Source organism: Mustela nivalis, assembly GCF_964662115.1.
Source record: "Mustela nivalis genome assembly, chromosome: 6".
Classification (NCBI taxonomy): Eukaryota; Metazoa; Chordata; class Mammalia; order Carnivora; family Mustelidae; genus Mustela; species Mustela nivalis.
This window is the reverse complement of record NC_139025.1, coordinates 123,428,160-123,444,187: the sequence shown is the minus strand read 5'-3', so window position 1 is coordinate 123,444,187 and position 16,028 is coordinate 123,428,160. Positions and strand designations below refer to the sequence as shown.

Genomic DNA, 16,028 nt, shown 5'->3' with positions numbered 1-16,028 from the left:
GTCCTCAGGCACGGGACCAAGCACTGCCCATCGTAGGGAGTGGTAGAGCAGAGTGTCCCCACTGCGTGGAACCTGCATGGAGCCCCACAGACGTATCCCTGGGCTATGGCGCACCTGTCACTTCTCCCCATGTCCCAGGTGGAGTTGGCTGCACGGGCGTGTCGGTGACTGTTGGCGACTCCCATTTTCCTGATCCGCGATGCCCTACCTGTGAGGAGAAGACGCCCCTGGAGAGGCACAGTGTGTAGGCTGTGGTCAGCTGGGAGTCGCCCACATCTGCAGTAAGTGTCTCACCTTTGCCACCACATGCCCGGGTCTTCCCCTGGGCCTCCTTGGCCTAGAATGGCCCGCTGGGCAACCCCATGGCCTGGGGCTGGGTGTTCACAAGGGCCGACGAGTCTGAGCTCAGTGGCCGTGCCAGGCTAGAGCCGGCCCTTTGAATGCTCCGTGTCCGGAGACGTACTCGGATCGATGATGACTCCCTACAAGTGCATTCCTTGGAAATCTGAACAAAATGAGTGACAATCCCTACCGTCGTCCTCATCGGAACTGAGGTCCAGCACGTGGTTCCCCGCCAGGAAATCCCAGAGAGAGATTCAGGCCACCCGATATCCTTACCGCTTACTCGGAGTGCTTGTCACGTGGAAATGTCGCTCCTCGGGCCGGGGAACTGCTCCGTGGCAGAGGGAGTATGCCCCCTCCTGTAGCAGATGGCCAGCTGGAACCAGGGCCCCCTGGGGCCAAAGGTCTGGCTGCTTCCAGAGAGGCCAGGGAGGTCGTGCGTGCCAGAGGTCCACCTCCCACGTGTTCCAGAGGCCCGGAGGGCCTCCCCGCCACTCACCGCTCAACGCAAGCAACACCGCTGTTCGCCGGGGTCCCTGGCCTTTGTGCCTCCAACTCCCTTGTGCCTTGTCCACTGAGGGCAGAGAGGTTTTAGACACGGAATGGGAAGAGGATGCTGGGCCAGGAGTGGAACATACTTCATCTGCAACGGCTCCAAGTCGGAGGGCTTGAGGCCGACCGTGGCGGCTGGGCATCCTCAGGGAGATCAGGGAATGGGCAGGACGGTGACTCCGATGACATCGCCTGTGCCAGAGTGTCCATCATTTTGGCCCCGGCCACCATGGAGTTTTACATGGGGGCGGGATGGAGGCTACAGGGCTGCGGACATGGGGGCTGGGAGGAAGCCCTGGGCAGAGACCAAGGCAGCTAGAAGTGTCGTCCCGGGAAAGACTTGGCCACGCGATGCTGGGATGGGAGGCGGCGGCACCCCCGCCGCAGGCCATTTCTCCCTGTGCAGAGGTTCACATTGATTAAGGCTTCCCAGGTGACTGTGATCCACGAGTGTGCGTGGAGTCTAACCATGGCGGGTGTGATGAGTTTCTCGTGGTTGGAGGCGGCCGCACCTGGGCACCCTAGTGGCGCCCAGCTAGGTTCGGTGGGGCAGGTCATATCTGGAGGGTGACGCCCTTTGCAACGCCTTGTGCTGACTTGGCAGTGGAAGCTTTCGTGGAGAGGCTCCTTCAGGGTGGGTTGCCGGCCCCTGCCTGCTTCCCACAAGTCTGTGTTGCCAGATGGACTGCAGCAGGCAGAATCCGGGTGGGGACCTGGGCACGAGAATGGCTCTCATACGGTTGGCAGGCGAGGCTGCGGGCTATGGGAGTGTGCCGACAAGGCCTTGCTGCCTGCTGGTCCCAGTCTCATGTGGCTCTGCAGTGGCCTGCATTTGCGTTAGATTTAGGGACCCCAGGCCCGGAGACACTGGGTCCTGTGGCAGGCCAGGCAATGCTCCGGGTCAGAGGCTCAGCCTCCTGTGCCACCGAAAACCAGGGGCGTGCTGCCCCAATCCATGGGCAATTTCAGGCCACGTCCCAGAGCCCCAGAGATGCTGGCTGCCCCAGCTACCAGGGTGCTAATGGGAGGCGGGGGGTCGTGCGGGTCGCATGAGCGCACAGGTCACCGCCTCTCGCGGTTTGCCCCAGAGCCCACAGGAAGGATGTGGACGTGACTTTCTGCGGGGTGGATGTGTGTCACCCCCTCGGGACCTGGGGTTTCTTAGAGCTGGCATGGGTTTTCTCTATGGAGGAAGAGAGGGGATCGGGAAATGGCACGGGGGGCCGTCAGGCCCCACCTGTGGGAGGCCACTTACTCCCACCCCGAACCCCGGGCTCATTGCTCCTAAGGTGATTGCCCTGGAGCCAAGGGGATTTCCCTCGGGTTGGTTCACTGATGCCGCATCGGGTTGCTAGGTCTCCTTGTTGGGCCGAGTAGGTGCTGGTTGCGTGGTGGGTACCAACGTTGGGATGCGGCTGGTTGGGGAGACGCTCGCTCTGGGCTTATACCCCTCTGGGTAAGGCGAGGTCACACGGATGCCCCTGGTGCTCGCTGGGGATCGCCACACGCCGGCCATTTGTTCCACCGATGGAGAAGTCAGGTGTTGCCGTATGTGGTCTAGGGACTCGTTTCCATTAAAGGACACAGTGTGCGTGCTGTCCCTCGTCTCAAACCCACTGTGCGCACCTCCCCCCAACACTCTCTCCCCTTCCTGCCACCCTGCCCTCCATTTTCCCCCGCCCGGCCCCGTGCCTGCATACTTGGATGCTTCCATGTGTAGACATTGGTCCTCAGGCACGGGACCAGGCACTGCCCATCGTAGGGAGTGGTAGAGCAGAGTGTCCCCACTGCGTGGAACCTGCATGGAGCCCCACAGACGTATCCCTGGGCTATGGCGCACCTGTCACTTCTCCCCATGTCCCAGGTGGAGTTGGCTGCACGGGCGTGTCGGTGACTGTTGGCGACTCCCATTTTCCTGATCCGCGATGCCCTACCTGTGAGGAGAAGACGCCCCTGGAGAGGCACGGTGTGTAGGCTGTGGTCAGCTGGGAGTCGCCCACATCTGCAGTAAGTGTCTCACCTTTGCCACCACATGCCCGGGTCTTCCCCTGGGCCTCCTTGGCCTAGAATGGCCCCCTGGGCAGCCCCGTGGCCTGGGGCTGGGTGTTCACAAGGGCCGACGAGTCTGAGCTCAGTGGCCGTGCCAGGCTAGAGCCGGCCCTTTGAATGCTCCGTGTCCGGAGACGTGCTCGGATCGATGATGACTCACTTCAAATGCATTCCTTGGAAATCTGAACAAAATGAGTGACAATCCCTACCGTCGTCCTCATCGGAACTGAGGTCCAGCACGTGGTTCCCCGTCAGGAAATCCCAGAGAGAGATTCAGGCCACCCGAGATCCTTACCGCTAACTCGGAGTGCTTGGCACGTGGGAATGTCTCTCCTCGGGCCGGGGAACTGCTCCGTGGCAGAGGGAGTATGCCCCCTCCTGTAGCAGATTGCCAGCGGGAACCAGGGCCCTCTGGGGCCAAAGGTCTGGTTGGTTCCAGAGAGGCCAGGGAGGTCGTGCGTGCCAGAGGTCCACCGCCCACGTGGTCCAGAGGCCCGGAGGGCCTCCCCGCCACTCACCGCTCACCGCCAGCAGCACCGCTGTCCTCGCCGCGGTCCCTGGCCTTTGTGCCTCCAACTCCCTTGTGCCTTGTCCACTGAGGGCAGAGAGGTTTTAGACACGGAATGGGAAGAGGATGCTGGGCCAGGAGTGGAACATTCTTCATCTGCAACGGCTCCAAGTCGGAGGGCTTGAGGCCGACCATGGCGGCTGGGCATCCTCAGGGAGTTCCGGGACTGGGTAGGACGGTGACTCCGATGACATCGCCTGTGCCAGAGGGTCCATCCTTTTGGCCCCGGCCACCATGGAGTTTTACATGGGGGCGGGAGGGAGGCTACAGGGCTGCGGACATGGGGGCTGGGAGGAAGCCCTGGGCAGAGACCAAGGCAGCTAGAAGTGTCGTCCCGGGAAAGACTTGGCCACGCGATGCTGGGATGGGAGGCGGCGGCACCCCCGCCGCAGGCCATTTCTCCCTGTGCAGAGGTTCACATTGATTAAGGCTTCCCAGGTGACTGTGAGCCACGAGTGTGCGTGGAGTCTAACCATGGCGGGTGTGATGAGTTTCTCGTGGTTGGAGGCGGCCGCACCTGGGCACCCTAGTGGCGCCCAGCTAGGTTCGGTGGGGCAGGTCATATCTGGAGGGTGACGCCCTTTGCAACGCCTTGTGCTGACTTGGCAGTGGAAGCTTTCGTGGAGAGGCTCCTTCAGGGTGGGTTGCCGGCCCCTGCCTGCTTCCCACAAGTCTGTGTTGCCAAATGGACTGCAGCAGGCAGAATCCGGGTGGGGACCTGGGCACGAGAATGGCTCTCATACGGTTGGCAGGCGAGGCTGCGGGATTTGGGAGTGTGCCGACAAGGCCTTGCTGCCTGCTGGTCCCAGTCTCATGTGGCTCTGCAGTGGCCTGCATTTGCGTTAGATTTAGGGACCCCGGGTCCGGAGACACTGGGTCCTGTGGCAGGCCAGGCAATGCTCCGGGTCAGAGGCTCAGCCTCCTGTGCCACCGAAGACCAGGAGCGTGCTGCCCCAATCCATGGGCAATTTCAGGCCACGTCCCAGAGCCCCAGAGATGCTGGCTGCACCAGCTACCAGGGTGCTAATGGGAGGCGGGGGGTCGTGCGGGTCGCATGAGCGCACGGGTCACCGCCTCTCGCGGTTTGCCCCAGAGCCCACAGGAAGGATGTGGACGTGACTTTTTCTGCGGGGTGGGTGTGTGGTCACCCCCTTGGGACCTGGGGTTTCTTAGAGCTGGCATGGGTTTTCTCTATGGAGGAAGAGAGGGGATCGGGCAATGGCACGGGGGGCCGTCGGTCCCCACCTGTGGGAGTCCACTTACTCCCACCCCGAACCCGGGGCTCATTGCTCCTAAGGTGATTGCCCTGGAGCCAAGGGGATTTCCCTCGGGTTGGTTCACTGATGCCGCATCGTGTTGCTAGGTCTCCTTGTTGGGCCGAGTAGGTGCTGGTTGCGTGGTGGGTACCAACGTTGGGATGCGGCTGGTTGGGGAGATGCTCGCTCTGGGCTTATACCCGTCTGGGTAAGGCGAGGTCGCACGGATGCCCCTGGTGCTCGCTGGGTATGCGCCACACGCCGGCCATTTGTTCCACCGATGGAGAAGTCAGGTGTTGCCGTATGTGGTCTAGAGACTCGTTTCCATTAAAGGACACACTGTGCATGCTGTCCCTCGTCTCATACCCACTGCGCACCTCCCACCAACACTCTCTCCCCTTCCTTCCACCCTGCCCTCCATTTTTGCCCGCCCGGCCCCGTGCCCGCCTACTTGGATACTTCCATGTGTAGACATTGGTCCTCAGGTACGGGACCAGGGACTGCCCATCGTAGGGAGTGGTAGAGCAGAGTGTCACAGACGTGTCCCTGGGCTGTGGCGCACCTGTCACTTCTCCCCATGTCCCAGGTGGAGTTGGCTGCACGGGCGTGTCGGTGACTGTTGGCGAATCCCATTTTCCTGATCCGCGATGCCCTACCTGTGAGGAGAAACGTCCCTGGAGAGGCACGGTGTGTAGGCTGTGGTCAGCTGGGAGTCGCCCACATCTGCAGTAAGTGTCTCACCTTTGCCACCACATGCCCGGGTCTTCCCCTGGGCCTCCTTGGCCTAGAATGGCCCCCTGGGCAGCCCCGTGGCCTGGGGCTGGGTGTTCACAAGGGCCGACGAGTCTGAGCTCAGTGGCCGTGCCTGGCTAGAGCCGGCCCTTTGAATGCTCCGTGTCCTGAGACGTGCTCGGATCGATGATGACTCCCTACAAATGCATTCCTTGGAAATCTGAACAAAATGAGTGACAATCCCTACCGTCGTCCTCATCGGAACTGAGGTCCAGCACGTGGTTCCCCGCCAGGAAATCCCAGAGAGAGATTCAGGCCACCCGATATCCTTACCGCTTACTCGGAGTGCTTGTCACGTGGAAATGTCACTCCTCGGGCCGGGGAACTGCTCCGTGGCAGAGGGAATATGCCCCCTCCTGTATAGATGGCCAGCTGGAACCAGGGCCCCCTGGGGCCAAAGGTCTGGCTGCTTCCAGAGCGGCCAGGGAGGTCGTGCGTGCCAGAGGTCCACCGCCCACGTGGTCCAGAGGCCCGGAGGGCCTCCCCGCCACTCACCGCTCACCGCCAGCAGCACCGCTGTCCTCGCCGCGGTCCCTGGCCTTTGTGCCTCCAACTCCCTTGTGCCTTGTCCACTGAGGGCAGAGAGGTTTTAGACACGGAATGGGAAGAGGATGCTGGGCCAGGAGTGGAACATACTTCATCTGCAAAGGCTCCACGACGGAGGGCTTGAGGCCCACCGTGACGGCTGGGCATCCTCAGGGAGTTCCGGGACTGGGCAGGACGGTGACTCCGATGACATCGCCTGTGCCAGAGGGTCCATCCTTTTGGCCCCGGCCACCATGGAGTTTTACATGGGGGCGGGAGGGAGGCTACAGGGCTGCGGACATGGGGGCTGGGAGGAAGCCCTGGGCAGAGACCAAGGCAGCTAGAAGTGTCGTCCCGGGAAAGACTTGGCCATGCGATGCTGGGATGGGAGGCGGCGGCACCCCCGCCGCAGGCCATTTCTCTCTGTGCAGAGGTTCACATTGATTAAGGCTTCCCAGGTGACTGTGAGCCACGAGTGTGCGTGGAGTCTAACCATGGCGGGTGTGATGAGTTTCTCGTGATTGGAGGCGGCCGCACCTGGGCACCCTAGTAGCGCCCAGCTAGGTTCGGTGGGGCAGGTCATATCTGGAGGGTGACGCCGTTTGCAACGCCTTGTGCTGACTTGGCAGTGGAAGCTTTCGTGGAGAGGCTCCTTCAGGGTGGGTTGCCGGCCCCTGCCTGCTTCCCACAAGTCTGTGTTGCCAGATGGACTGCAGCAGGCAGAATCCGGGTGGGGACCTGGGCACGAGAATGGCTCTCATACGGTTGGCAGGCGAGGCTGCGGGATTTGGGAGTGTGCCGACAAGGCCTTGCTGCCTGCTGGTCCCAGTCTCATGTGGCTCTGCAGTGGCCTGCATTTGCGTTAGATTTAGGGACCCCGGGTCCGGAGACACTGGGTCCTGTGGCAGGCCAGGCAATGCTCCGGGTCAGAGGCTCAGCCTCCTGTGCCACCGAAGACCAGGAGCGTGCTGCCCCAATCCATGGGCAATTTCAGGCCACGTCCCAGAGCCCCAGAGATGCTGGCTGCACCAGCTACCAGGGTGCTAATGGGAGGCGGGGGGTCGTGCGGGTCGCATGAGCGCACGGGTCACCGCCTCTCGCGGTTTGCCCCAGAGCCCACAGGAAGGATGTGGACGTGACTTTTTCTGCGGGGTGGGTGTGTGGTCACCCCCTCGGGACCTGGGGTTTCTTAGAGCTGGCATGGGTTTTCTCTATGGAGGAAGAGAGGGGATCGGGCAATGGCACGGGGGGCCGTCGGTCCCCACCTGTGGGAGTCCACTTACTCCCACCCCGAACCCGGGGCTCATTGCTCCTAAGGTGATTGTCCTGGAGCCAAGGGGATTTCCCTCGGGTTGGTTCACTGATGCCGCATCGTGTTGCTAGGTCTCCTTGTTGGGCCGAGTAGGTGCTGGTTGCGTGGTGGGTACCAACGTTGGGATGCGGCTGGTTGGGGAGATGCTCGCTCTGGGCTTATACCCGTCTGGGTAAGGCGAGGTCGCACGGATGCCCCTGGTGCTCGCTGGGTATGCGCCACACGCCGGCCATTTGTTCCACCGATGGAGAAGTCAGGTGTTGCCGTATGTGGTCTAGAGACTCGTTTCCATTAAAGGACACACTGTGCATGCTGTCCCTCGTCTCATACCCACTGCGCACCTCCCACCAACACTCTCTCCCCTTCCTTCCACCCTGCCCTCCATTTTTGCCCGCCCGGCCCCGTGCCCGCCTACTTGGATACTTCCATGTGTAGACATTGGTCCTCAGGTACGGGACCAGGCACTGCCCATCGTAGGGAGTGGTAGAGCAGAGTGTCACAGACGTGTCCCTGGGCTGTGGCGCACCTGTCACTTCTCCCCATGTCCCAGGTGGAGTTGGCTGCACGGGCGTGTCGGTGACTGTTGGCGAATCCCATTTTCCTGATCCGCGATGCCCTACCTGTGAGGAGAAACGTCCCTGGAGAGGCACGGTGTGTAGGCTGTGGTCAGCTGGGAGTCGCCCACATCTGCAGTAAGTGTCTCACCTTTGCCACCACATGCCCGGGTCTTCCCCTGGGCCTCCTTGGCCTAGAATGGCCCCCTGGGCAGCCCCGTGGCCTGGGGCTGGGTGTTCACAAGGGCCGACGAGTCTGAGCTCAGTGGCCGTGCCTGGCTAGAGCCGGCCCTTTGAATGCTCCGTGTCCTGAGACGTGCTCGGATCGATGATGACTCCCTACAAATGCATTCCTTGGAAATCTGAACAAAATGAGTGACAATCCCTACCGTCGTCCTCATCGGAACTGAGGTCCAGCACGTGGTTCCCCGCCAGGAAATCCCAGAGAGAGATTCAGGCCACCCGATATCCTTACCGCTTACTCGGAGTGCTTGTCACGTGGAAATGTCACTCCTCGGGCCGGGGAACTGCTCCGTGGCAGAGGGAATATGCCCCCTCCTGTAGCAGATGGCCAGCTGGAACCAGGGCCCCCTGGGGCCAAAGGTCTGGCTGCTTCCAGAGCGGCCAGGGAGGTCGTGCGTGCCAGAGGTCCACCGCCCACGTGGTCCAGAGGCCCGGAGGGCCTCCCCGCCACTCACCGCTCACCGCCAGCAGCACCGCTGTCCTCGCCGCGGTCCCTGGCCTTTGTGCCTCCAACTCCCTTGTGCCTTGTCCACTGAGGGCAGAGAGGTTTTAGACACGGAATGGGAAGAGGATGCTGGGCCAGGAGTGGAACATACTTCATCTGCAAAGGCTCCACGACGGAGGGCTTGAGGCCCACCGTGACGGCTGGGCATCCTCAGGGAGTTCTGGGACTGGGCAGGACGGTGACTCCGATGACATCGCCTGTGCCAGAGGGTCCATCCTTTTGGCCCCGGCCACCATGGAGTTTTACATGGGGGCGGGAGGGAGGCTACAGGGCTGCGGACATGGGGGCTGGGAGGAAGCCCTGGGCAGAGACCAAGGCAGCTAGAAGTGTCGTCCCGGGAAAGACTTGGCCATGCGATGCTGGGATGAGAGGCGGCGGCACCCCCGCCGCAGGCCATTTCTCTCTGTGCAGAGGTTCACATTGATTAAGGCTTCCCAGGTGACTGTGAGCCACGAGTGTGCGTGGAGTCTAACCATGGCGGGTGTGATGAGTTTCTCGTGATTGGAGGCGGCCGCACCTGGGCACCCTAGTAGCGCCCAGCTAGGTTCGGTGGGGCAGGTCATATCTGGAGGGTGACGCCGTTTGCAACGCCTTGTGCTGACTTGGCAGTGGAAGCATTCGTGGAGAGGCTCCTTCAGGGTGGGTTGCCGGCCCCTGCCTGCTTCCCACAAGTCTGTGTTGCCAGATGGACTGCAGCAGGCAGAATCCGGGTGGGGACCTGGGCACGAGAATGGCTCTCATACGGTTGGCAGGCGAGGCTGCGGGATATGGGAGTGTGCCGACAAGGCCTTGCTGCCTGCTGGTCCCAGTCTCATGTGGCTCTGCAGTGGCCTGCATTTGCGTTAGATTTAGGGACCCCGGGCCCGGAGACACTGGGTCCTTTGGCAGGCCAGGCAGTGCTCCGGGTCAGAGGCTCAGCCTCCTGTGCCACCGAAGACCAGGGGCGTGCTGCCCCGATCCATGGGCAATTTCAGGCCACGTCCCAGAGCCCCAGAGATGCTAGCTGCGCCAGCTACCAGGGTGCTAATGGGAGGCGGGGGGTCGTGCGGGTCGCATGAGCGCACGGGTCACCGCCTCTCGCGGTTTGCCCCAGAGCCCACAGGAAGGATGTGGACGTGACTTTCTGCGGGGTGGGTGTGTGGTCACCCCCTCGGGACCTGGGGTTTCTTAGAGCTGGCATGGGTTTTCTCTATGGAGGAAGAGAGGGGATCGGGCAATGGCACGGGGGGCCGTCGGGCCCCACCTGTGGAAGGCCACTTACTCCCACCCCGAACCCGGGGCTCATTGCTCCTAAGGTGATTGCCCTGGAGCCAAGGGGATTTCCCTCGGGTTGGTTCACTGATGCCGCATCGTGTTGCTAGGTCTCCTTGTTGGGCCGAGTAGGTGCTGGTTGCGTGGTGGGTACCAACGTTGGGATGCGGCTGGTTGGGGAGATGCTCGCTCTGGGCTTATACCCGTCTGGGTAAGGCGAGGTCGCACGGATGCCCCTGGTGCTCGCTGGGTATGCGCCACACGCCGGCCATTTGTTCCACCGATGGAGAAGTCAGGTGTTGCCGTATGTGGTCTAGAGACTCGTTTCCATTAAAGGACACACTGTGCGTGCTGTCCCTCGTCTCATACCCACTGCGCACCTCCCACCAACACTCTCTCCCCTTCCTTCCACCCTGCCCTCCATTTTTGCCCGCCCGGCCCCGTGCCCACCTACTTGGATACTTCCATGTGTAGACATTGGTCCTCAGGTACGGGACCAGGCACTGCCCATCGTAGGGAGTGGTAGAGCAGAGTGTCACAGACGTGTCCCTGGGCTGTGGCGCACCTGTCACTTCTCCCCATGTCCCAGGTGGAGTTGGCTGCACGGGCGTGTCGGTGACTGTTGGCGAATCCCATTTTCCTGATCCGCGATGCCCTACCTGTGAGGAGAAACGTCCCTGGAGAGGCACGGTGTGTAGGCTGTGGTCAGCTGGGAGTCGCCCACATCTGCAGTAAGTGTCTCACCTTTGCCACCACATGCCCGGGTCTTCCCCTGGGCCTCCTTGGCCTAGAATGGCCACCTGGGCAGCCCCGTGGCCTGGGGCTGGGTGTTCACAAGGGCCGACGAGTCTGAGCTCAGTGGCCGTGCCTGGCTAGAGCCGGCCCTTTGAATGCTCCGTGTCCTGAGACGTGCTCGGATCGATGATGACTCCCTACAAATGCATTCCTTGGAAATCTGAACAAAATGAGTGACAATCCCTACCGTCGTCCTCATCGGAACTGAGGTCCAGCACGTGGTTCCCCGCCAGGAAATCCCAGAGAGAGATTCAGGCCACCCGATATCCTTACCGCTTACTCGGAGTGCTTGTCACGTGGAAATGTCACTCCTCGGGCCGGGGAACTGCTCCGTGGCAGAGGGAGTATGCCCCCTCCTGTAGCAGATGGCCAGCTGGAACCATGGCCCCCTGGGGCCAAAGGTCTGGCTGCTTCCAGAGCGGCCAGGGAGGTCGTGCGTGCCAGCGGTCCACCTCCCACGTGGTCCAGAGGCCCGGAGGGTCTCCCCGCCACTCACCGCTCACCGCCAGCAGCACCGCTGTCCTCGCCGCGGTCCCTGGCCTTTGTGCCTCCAACTCCCTTGTGCCTTGTCCACTGAGGGCAGAGAGGTTTTAGACACGGAAGGGGAAGAGGATGCTGGGCCAGGAGTGGAACATACTTCATCTGCAACGGCTCCACGACGGAGGTCTTGAGGCCCTCCGTGGCGGCTGGGCATCCTCAGGGAGTTCCGGGACTGGGCAGGACGGTGACTCCGATGACATCGCCTGTGCCAGAGGGTCCATCCTTTTGGCCCCGGCCACCATGGAGTTTTACATGGGGGCGGGAGGGAGGCTACAGGGATGCGGACATGGGGGCTGGGAGGAAGCCCTGGGCAGAGACCAAGGCAGCTAGAAGTGTCGTTCCGGTAAAGACTGGGTCACGCGATGCTGGGATGGGAGGCGGCGGCACCCCCGCCGCAGGCCATTTCTCCCTGTGCAGAGGTTCACATTGATTAAGGCTTCCCACGTGACTGTGAGCCACGAGTGTGCGTGGAGTCTAACCATGGGGTGTGATGGGTTTCTCACGGTTGGAGGCGGCAGCACCTGGGCACCCTAGTGGCGCCCAGCTAGGTTCGGTGGGGCAGGTCATATCTGGAGGGTGACGCCCTTTGCAACGCCTTGTGCTGACTTGGTAGTGGAAGCATTCGTGGAGAGGCTCCTTCAGGGTGGGTTGCCGGCACCTGCCTGCTTCCCACAAGTCTGTGTTGGCAGATGGACTGCAGCAGGCAGAATCCGGGTGGGGACCTGGGCACGAGAATGGCTCTCATACGGGTGGCAGGCGAGGCTGCGGGATATGGGAGTGTGCCGACAAGGCCTTGCTGCCTGCTGGTCCCAGTCTCATGTGGTTCTGCAGTGGCCTGCATTTGCGTTAGATTTAGGGACCCCGGGCCCGGAGTCACTGGGTCCTGTGGAAGGCCAGGCAGTGCTCCGGGTCAGAGGCTCAGCCTCCTGTGCCACCGAAGACCAGGGGCGTGCTGCGCCGACCCATGGGCAATTTCGGGCCACGTCCCAGAGCCCCAGAGCTGCTGGCTGCGCCAGCTACCAGGGTGCTAATGGGAGGCGGGGGGTCGTGCGGGTGGCATGAGCGCACGGGTTCACCGCCTCTCGCGGTTTGCCCCAGAGCCCACAGGAAGGATGTGGACGTGACTTTCTGCGGGGTGGATGTGTGGTCACCCCCTCGGGACCTGGGGTTTCTTAGAGCTGGCATGGGTTTTCTCTATGGAGGAAGAGAGGGGATCGGGCAATGGCACGGGGGGCCTTTGGGCCCCACCTGTGGGAGGCCACTTACTCCCATCCCGAACCCGGGGCTCATTGCTCCTAAGGTGATTGCCCTGTAGCCAATGGGATTTCCCTCGGGTTGGTTCACTGATGCCGCATCGGGTTGCTAGGTCGTGCATCTCCTTGTTGTGCCGAGTAGGTGCTGGTTGCGTGGTGGGTACCAACGTCGGGATGCGGCTGGTTGGGGAGACGCTCGCTCTGGGCTTATACCCCTCTGGGTAGGGCGAGGTCGCATGGATGCCCCTGGTGCTCGCTGGGGATGGGCCACACGCCGGCCATTTGTTCCACCGATGGAGAAGTCAGGTGTTGCCGTATGTGGTCTAGGGACTCGTTTCCATTAAATGACACAGTGTGCGTGCTGTCCCTCGTCTCAAACCCACTGTGCGCACCTCCCCCCAACACTCTCTCCCCTTCCTGCCACCCTGCCCTCCATTTTCCCCTGCCCGGCCCCGTGCCTGCATACTTGGATGCTTCCATGTGTAGACATTAGTCCTCAGGCACGGGACCAGGCACTGCCCATCGTAGGGAGTGGTAGAGCAGAGTGTCCCCACTGCGTGGAACCTGCATGGAGCCCCACAGACGTATCCCTGGGCTGTGGCGCACCTGTCACTTCTCCCCATGTCCCAGGTGGAGTTGGCTGCACGGGCGTGTCGGTGACTGTTGGCGAATCCCATTTTCCTGATCCGCGATGCCCTACCTGTGAGGGGAAGACGCCCCTGGAGAGGCACGGTGTGTAGGCTGTGGTCAGCTGGGAGTCGCCCACATCTGCAGTAAGTGTCTCACCTTTGCCACCACATGCCCGGGTCTTCCCCTGGGCCTCCTTGGCCTAGAATGGCCCCCTGGGCAACCCCGTGGCCTGGGGCTGGGTGTTCACAAGGGCCGACGAGTCTGAGCTCAGTGGCCGTGCCAGGCTAGGGCCGGCCCTTTGAATGCTCCGTGTCCTGAGACGTGCTCGGATCGATGATGACTCCCTACAAATGCATTCCTTGGAAATCTGAACAAAATGAGTGACAATCCCTACCGTCGTCCTCATCGGAACTGAGGTCCAGCACGTGGTTCCCCGCCAGGATGTCCGAGTGAGGGAGTTTGGCCTCCTGATATCATTACCGTGAATTCGGATTGCTCCGCACGCGTGGATGTCACCCCTCTGCCTGGGTCATTGCTTTTTTTTGGAGGGAGATCGCTCCCTCCTGTAGCAGATACCAGCGGGGACCATGGTCCTGATCCACTGAATCCTCCTTATGTAGGCATCGGTCCTCAGTCCCTGCACCGGTCCCCCGTTGTAGGGTTAGGTGGAACAGATTTTCCCCACTTCTGTCTGTGACTTGGTTCTCCACAGACGTGTCCACCTTGCTGTGGCGCTCCTGTCACTTCTTCCCATGCCCCAGGTGGTGTTGTATATATCAGTGAGTCCCATTTGCCTGATTCTCGATATCTGGCCTGCCTGGAGAGGATAGCCCTTTAGAGTCATGAGGTGTGGTTTTCGGTTATCTTAGAGTAGCCTGTGTCTGCAGTAAGTGGCTTGCCCCTTTCACCTCCTGCCCTGGTCATTCCTGCGGCCTTCTGTACCAAGGATCACTCCCCTGGCCATGCTTTGGCCTAGCCATTTGTTTTCATGAGGGCCGACATGCCTGAACTCAGTGGCTGTCCCAGGCTTTAGCCCTACCCTTTTCATGTACCATGTTTTTAGATGATCTCAGATTGGTGATGACTCCCTACAAATGCATTCCTTAGAAATCTGAACAAAATGAGTACCAATCTGTACTGTCATCCTCACTGGAAATGAGTTCCAGCACGTGGTTCTGCACCCAGGCCACCTGAGAATTTTGCTGGAGCTAGTAGTGCTTGGCACATTGAGATGGCACCTGGGAACATCTCCATGGCAAAGGAAGACCTGTCCCCTCCTGTAGTGGAGGGGGCCTCTGCCCCTCCCTTGCCCTTTTGCCTTGTCTTTTCCAGGGCTGTGAGGTTTTGGATACAGGATGGGAGGAGGGCCCTGGGCCAGGCATGGCTGCTCTGCATCAGAGTTCACACAGCCCACCATGCTTGCTGTGTAGGCTCAGGGGGTTCTGGGCCTGGGCAAGGTCGGTGACTCTGATTGCATCCCCTGGGCGAGTGCGTCCACCCCATAGACTTTGGCCAGTGTGAAGGTTTACAGGGACGTGGGAGGGATGTCACAGGGCTGTGGCACATGGGGGCCCTGAGGAAGCCCTGGGTAGAGGCTGAGGCAGCTAGAACCAAGAGCAACCTGGCCTTGTGAAATCAATATTTGTGTCTTGTGGATTCCCCGTGCTTGGGTTTTGGATAGGAGCCTGGAGGACTATCCAAGGCTAGGGGTGGGGCAGGCTTCTTCATCTGTTGTGTGGCAGAGGGCACATGATATGCTGTTATGTTTCCTTGTGGTTGTCTAGTATATTTAGTGTCATTTGGGTCTTGATCTTTTTGCATTTCTGTCTACCCTGCCTGGGATATACCATCTTTTTAGAGTGTGTTTTTTTGCCTCTTATTTCATTTTCCCCTTTAAATGCGTATCTTCTTTTTTTCAGTCTGCCTGTCATCTTCACTTGCTTAGGTAGGATCACAGTATAAATGATTATTTTCAACTTTTTACTTACTAGATGTGTTATAGTATTTGTGTGATTTTTCTTTCTCTCATCTTCACACTTTGTACTGCAAAATTTTTTGTCTTTTTTTAATTTTCTGTGTTTCCATATATGCTGTTTATTTTTTTCACTTTTAGAAATCATGAATTTTTAAAATTTATTTTTATTTATTTTCAGCATAACAGTATTCATTATTTTTGCACCACACCTAGTGCTCCATGCAATCTGTGCCCTCTATAATACCCACCACCTGGTACCCCAACCTCCCACACCCCCGCCACTTCAAACCACTCAGATTGTTTTTCAGAGTCCATAGTCTCTCATGATTCACCTCCCCTTCCAATTTCCCCCAACTCCCTTCTCCTCTCCATCTCCCTATGTCCTCCATTCTATTTGTTATGCTCCACAAATAAGTGAAACCATATGATAATTGACTCTCTCTGCTTGACTTATTTCACTCAGCATAATCTCTTCCAGTCCCATCCATGTTGCTACAAAAGTTGGGTATTCGTCCTTTCTGATGGAGGCATAATACTCCATAGTGTATTTGGACCACATCTTCCTTATCCATTCTTCCGTTGAAGGGCATCTTTGTTCTTTCCACAGTTTGGCGACCAAGGCCATTGCTGCTATAAACATTGGGGTACAGATGGCCCTTCTTTTCACGACATCTGTATCTTTGGGGTAAATACCCAGTAGTGCAATAGCAGAGTCATAGGGAAGCTCTATTTTTAATTTCTTGAGGAATCTCCACACTGTTCTCCAATGAGGCTGCACCAACTTGCATTCCCCCCAACAGTGGGAGAGGGTTCCCCTTTCTCCACATCTCCTCCAACACATGTTGTTTCCTGTCTTGCTAATTTTGGCCATTCAAACTGGTGTAAG

General features: G+C 59.8%; 1 long non-coding RNA gene across 5 annotated transcripts in view; it reads left to right on the top strand.

Moving 5' to 3' along the window:
* Positions 1 to 16,028, top strand: part of LOC309867597 — an 86,999-nt gene that overhangs the window by 30,236 nt on the left and 40,735 nt on the right. For all 5 annotated transcript variants that reach the window (XR_014313255.1, XR_014313256.1, XR_014313257.1 and 2 more), the window contains exons 4-9: positions 139 to 281; positions 2,759 to 2,901; positions 5,354 to 5,495; positions 7,947 to 8,088; positions 10,539 to 10,680; positions 13,168 to 13,310. This is a non-coding gene — a long non-coding RNA (uncharacterized lncRNA). The remainder of the gene's footprint in view (positions 1 to 138; positions 282 to 2,758; positions 2,902 to 5,353; positions 5,496 to 7,946; positions 8,089 to 10,538; positions 10,681 to 13,167; positions 13,311 to 16,028) is intronic.